At 41.8% G+C, this 6,000-nt stretch overlaps 1 protein-coding gene across 2 annotated transcripts in view; it reads left to right on the top strand.

Moving 5' to 3' along the window:
- Window positions 1–2,698: 2,698 nt before the first annotated feature.
- Window positions 2,699–6,000, top strand: part of LOC123993755 (transcription factor HES-7-like) — a 29,457-nt gene continuing 26,155 nt past the window's right edge. For both annotated transcript variants that reach the window (XM_046296241.1, XM_046296234.1), the window contains exon 1: window positions 2,699–3,189. The gene's annotated coding sequence lies outside the window, so the exon portion shown is untranslated. The remainder of the gene's footprint in view (window positions 3,190–6,000) is intronic.

Here is a 6,000-nt window from a genome sequence, read left to right as displayed (position 1 = left end):
GGAACACAACTCAATACCAGATGCAACTGACATTTAACACAATGATTAACTTCAGTCATATTCACCAAAACAACGTTGAAAAGTGCTGCATCAAATTTCACGAGAATAACTTGCTCATCGTGTGTTCATACGACCCCATGAAGCAAAGTGGTTACTGTTTACAGAGTGTAATGTCTTTGTTTAGCCAGCATTGTTGTCCAGTTTACAGCTATAGACCTTTACAAATGACAAAATCTCGTTTTATACCATTGGCTCACCTCATAAAAAACAATGTCATACTGCAGAGAACAGCCCAACCACCCTATCAACATATCACAGCCCAACCACCCTATCAACCTATGACCTGACATAAAATCAAATCAAATTGTATTGGTCACATACACATGGTTAGCAAATGTTAGTGCGAGTGTAGAAAAATGCTTGTGCTTCTAGTTCCGAATGTGCAGTAAGATCTAACACGTAGTCTAACAATTTCACAACAACTACCTTTTACACACAAGTGTAAAGGAATGAATAGAATATGTACATATAAATAAATGGATGAGCGATGGCCGAACGGCATAGACAAGATGCAGTAGATGGTGTAGAGTACAGTATGTACATATGAGATGAGTAATGTAGGGTATGTAAACATTATATAAAGTGGCATTGTTTAGTGACTAGTGATACATTTATTACATGCAATTTGTTATTATTAAAGTGGCTAGAGATTTGAGTCAGTATGTTGGCAGCAGCCACTCAATGTTAGTGATGGCTGTTTAACAGTCTAATGGCCTTGAGATAGAAGCTATTTTTCAGTCTCTCGGTCCCAGCTTTGATGCAACTGTACTGACCTCACCTTCTGGATGATAGCGGGGTGAACAGGAAGTGGCTCGGGTGGTTGTTGTCCTTGATGATCTTTTTGGCCTTCCTGTGACATCGGGTGGTGTAGGTGTCCTGGAAGGCAGGTAGTTTGCCCCAGTGATGCGTTGTGCAGACCTCACTACCCTCTGGAGAGCCTTACGGTTGTGGGCGGAGCAGTTTCCGTACCAGGCGATGATACAGCCTGACAGGATGCTCTCGATTGTGCATCTGTAAAAGTTTGTGAGTGTTTTTGGTGACAAGCCAAATTTCTTCAACCTCCTGAGGTTGAAGAGGCACTGTTGCACCTTCTTCACCACGCTGTCTGTGTGGGTGGACCATTTCAATTTGTCCGTGATGTGAACGCCGAGGAATTTAAGACTTTCCATCTTCTCCACTATGGTCCTGTCAATGTGCTCCCTCTGCTGTTTCCTGAAGTCCACAATAATCTCCTTTGTTTTGTTGACGTTGAGCGTGAGGTTATTTTCCTGACACCACAGTCCGAGGGCCCACACCTCCTCCCTGTAGGCTGTCTTGTCGTTGTTGGTAATCAAGTCTACCATTGTAGTGTCATCTGCAAACTTGATGATTGAGTTGGAGGCGTGCATGGCCACCCAGTCATGGGTGAATAGGGAGTACAGGAGAGGGCTGAGAACGCACCTTTGTGGGGCCCCAGTGTTGAGGATCAGCGGGATGGATATGTTGTTTCCTACCCTCACCACCTGGGTGGGTCCCGTCAGAAAGTCCAGGATCCAGTTGCACAGGGCGGGATCGAGACCCAGGGTCTCGAGCTCAATGACAAGTTTGGAGGGTACTATGGTGTTGAATGCTGAGCTGTAGTCAATTAACAGCATTCTTACATAAGGTATTCCTCTTGTCCAGATGGGTTAGGGCAGGAATCTGCAATACATGGAAAGTGACCTGACTTTTCTCACAGTCCTGCCCAGAGCTCTCAGTCCAACATGGGCCATGGACTGGGCTGTTGATATCTTTGGCTGGGGATTACAATGTGTTTACCACCAATAAACCAGTCTGACCTGAGGCTCTGGACTGAGCTGAAACCACAATTAAATACCAGCCTATCTGCCTCGGAACCTTTCCCAAGCAACAGGCATACATAGATCTGAACAACATCCCTCTTTTATAGGTCATACATACAGGCTCACTCAACCCATGCACATTATTGGGAAAAATACTAAATGAAAGAGTGAGAGCACAAGAGAGACAGCATGAAAGCAGGAGAGAAGCTGCCTGTCAGGAAGGCAGAATGCTTTCGGATCCTTGTGAAGTTGTCTCCCCCCTGTGTTCATTTAGGCAAACAACCCGTGTGTTGTCCCCATGGTTGCAGACTTATTAACAACATTACCGTGGTCAAGTTGGCTTCAAGTTCGATATTCGTTTGACATTCGCGTCTAATAATGTTCATAATAAACAAAGTCCTGGACGTGAAATGATCATGTCGTCTATTTGGAGCACGACATTTTGTGAATTTATTTGTTACATATATTCATTTTTTTTGTGAAAATCCAAAAGTATGTATTTGGCTATAAAAACACATATTATTTACATAAATCAACACAAAAAACGAATGAAACCACACAAATCTAAAATTGGACTATCTTCTGAATTTTGTAAATAAAGGAATAGTAGAGATTGTTTGCATTATAAAGATGCGTATTTACAAAACTGTATGATGGGAAACACTATGCTTTGAGATGAGGTGTGGGGGCGCTACTGGACTCACAGTTACAGATTTGTGGGTTCGGAAACCAATTTGGGCTACCCGGTGAATTCACTACATTCAGGCACGTGCACAGATGGGGTTCTACCAGTGTAGAGCACATGCCCCTTTTCCCTCCCACTCCCCAAGTGCCATTTTGGGTGGTTGTATAAACAAAATTCTATACAGTTTTTGGAGTTGTCCTGAACCCACTGGCCAAAAGTCGGCGTGACATCGTCAACTTCATCACCCTCCACCCCGTCCTTTGGTTGCGCCTGTTGGTCTGCCATGTACGGAGCTCACGCCTGTTTCCCAGTCTGACCTGTACAGAGATTGCACATGCCCGGTGTCCAAACACACATGGTTTGAGATGCGGTCACCAGTCGAGTATGTGCAGCCTGCTTCCTGTTTTAAACATCAACAGTACTGCCACGGCGGAATAACATTTGAATAACACTTGATAACACTTGATTTACATCATCATCAGCATTCGGTCTGGTTGGCGGATAGCCTATGCGCATCAGAAAGACACAGTAGAGAAGAGAGGCTGCATCTACGACCCTCCGACCCAACTCCATCCCTTCCTCCGTCGGGAGTTACACGTGTGTGGCAGGGCAGCAGCAACACAGGTAGTTTGGACTCTTCCTAACCACCATATACTAAAATATCCACACAAGCCACTAACCAGCCGTATATTGGGAGTTAGAAGATTATGACTTTTAGATTATTAAGTCGTTTTCTAAGAATTTAAGAGCATTGAAGATAAATCCAAATCTGTAAGAACAGAAAATCAAGCTAGCCTATTAGCCGATTTACATCAGTGATCACCTGATAGCCCACCCTCTTTTCCAGATGTCAATCGTGTCTTTGGGAGGCACAGTTTGCTGTCGCAGAAATAAGTAGGCCGAGAAAATGTACATTTTTCCCCTACAGAGGCAGTTGATATCTTATGAATTTCGAGATATGAATTATGAGGCTCCGCTTTTTTTATTTTGAGCACATGCCCTCTGAAAAGGGCAACTACACTGATGTCACAAGTAGGATTTCCCTCTGTCTGGCTGCTCTGAATAGACTCTAAATATATCATAGAAGCTCTTACAATCTTACAATCTTACAAACAATCTCTATACAATGTTTACACCTTAAGGAAGCCGTATCAAGACAATTTAGCATTGTGAATGCAATTACATTTTGTGTGATCATTTATTATTCATCGATAGGCTTCTCAGAGTAGGCTGTAGATATACCATACCAGCTCTCACAGACTACAAAACCACTTCCACACAACTCTAAATGAAAGACAATTTAGAGTTGTGAATGTAATTGTATTTAAAAACAACATACATTTTTCTTATATCTAGGTTGCATACAACCTCTCACAGACTTCTAGCTTATGTCTGTTTAAAATGTAGGCTACATATCTTAGAAGCCTAAATCAAGTCAGTTTAGAGTTGTGAATTCAATTGCATTTTTTGTTCAAATGTAATATTCCTCTCTAAAACCTTTTCCTGTCTGGATACTGTGATTATGTTGTATATAACCTTTTATAAACTGGGTGGTTCGAGCCCTGAATGCTGATTGGCTGACAGCCATGGTATATTAAACTGTATACCACTGGTATGACAAAACATGCATTTTTACTGCTCTAAATTACGTTGGTAATACGTTTCTAATAGCAATAAGGCACCTCGGGGGTTTGTGGTATATGGTCAATATACCACGGCTAAGGGCTGTATCCAGGCACTCTGCGTTGCGTTGTGGTAAGAACAGCCCTTAGCCGTGGTATATTGCCCATATACCACACCCCCTCGGGCCTTATTGCCTCAGGATATCTGTTGTATAAAACCAACCTTAAGCCTGGCTAGACATAGCCAACAACACAGAAAACCAGACAATGGGCCCTGCGGTGAAGCTAATATAACACTGTTAGTGTGTTACATGAATAATCAGCCGTAGTCTCTTGATATGACTTGTATTCACACTGTTCTTCAATCACAATAATTATATTTCCAGGTCGAGTGCACAAGCTAACAGCTAGCCATACCTCTAACACTTGAACTTGTAACTTGAACTTGTTTTCTACTATACATTTCCTGTCTTAACCCATTAGCTAACTCTTTCCACTAGGTGGCAGTATTTACTCTTACAGATCATTCCCCTCTCCCATGAAGACGTTGACTAATTTAAACATACCTTAAAGGTGCAAAATCGCAATGCCGTAGTGGCTCCGCCATTTCCTGGTTGCTAAAATTCTAATGGTTCGCCTAATTTCAGTTTATGTGACAAAACAAGCAAGTATAGTGTAGAGCATCATTGTGACATCTAAACGGCAGTGAAATATATTTTCCATAACCAAAAATATAGAATTTTCAACTGTTTGAAGTTGGCGTCAAATCAAATCACATTGTATTTGTCACATGCGCCGAATACAACAGGTGTAGTTGACCTTACCTTGAAATGCTTATTTACAAACCCTTAACCCACAATGCAGTTCAAGAAATAGAGTTAAGAATATATTTACTTAATAAATTAAAGTTTTAAAAAATAATAAAAAGTAACAATAACGAGGCTATATATGTACTGGTACCGAGTCAATGTGGTTAGTCGAGGTAATTTGTACATGTAGGTAGGGGTCTTATGGCTTGGGGGTAGAAGCTAAGGAGCCTTTTGTGCTCCAGTACCAAGTGTACAAAACCGAAAGTAAAATATGCAAAAATGTAACTTAATAACGGGAAGCATATAAATAGCAAACATAGAACAGGTCTACCACTTCTTAGACTTGCTTTCAATGCAAATTACAGATCTATAACCCACATATTTCTATGTGAATTTGGTGGTTGCCAAAAAAAGTTCCATATTGCAGCTTTAACTAAAACAGGTGAATTTCCCCAAACATCAAACGGGCGTAACAGACACCTGGAATTTTTAACTTCAGTTGATCTTCTTCAAAACTTAACACCACTCCAGTTATTACTCCTTTTAATGGTGCCCTGCTTGTCCCCAAAATCGTGTGTTAGAGCGCACACTCCCTCTGGATGGTAGAAACTCAAAGAAATCAACACCATTCAACTTCGAGTCACTTTCACCGACCCAACATTCCCCAACCTCTTCTCCACCCAATCTGACACCACATGTGGATCTGCCCGAAGGCAAGGATCAATTCTCTCCAACAATCTCACTCTCTTCATAAGGACAAGGCTAAAACTCGGTGGTCTTCACCGCACCTCCCACCGCAGTTAATGAATCCTCACTCTCATCAGGTTTCATTTCCTTCTGCAGCTCTTCCAAAAGTGCTGTGTGATCCACCACTCCATATTCACTCAAAACATGTTCCACTTTTCTCAAATTTCCCTGTCCACCATCTTTTCCTTCATCAGATGTTACAGAAGGCTTGTGCATTCCCCCATTCCATATTTGATTATAATATGTTCCACTTTTCT

This window comes from Oncorhynchus gorbuscha, linkage group LG02 (genome assembly GCF_021184085.1).
Source record: "Oncorhynchus gorbuscha isolate QuinsamMale2020 ecotype Even-year linkage group LG02, OgorEven_v1.0, whole genome shotgun sequence".
Classification (NCBI taxonomy): Eukaryota; Metazoa; Chordata; class Actinopteri; order Salmoniformes; family Salmonidae; genus Oncorhynchus; species Oncorhynchus gorbuscha.
This window is presented reverse-complemented; position numbering and strand designations above follow the sequence as displayed.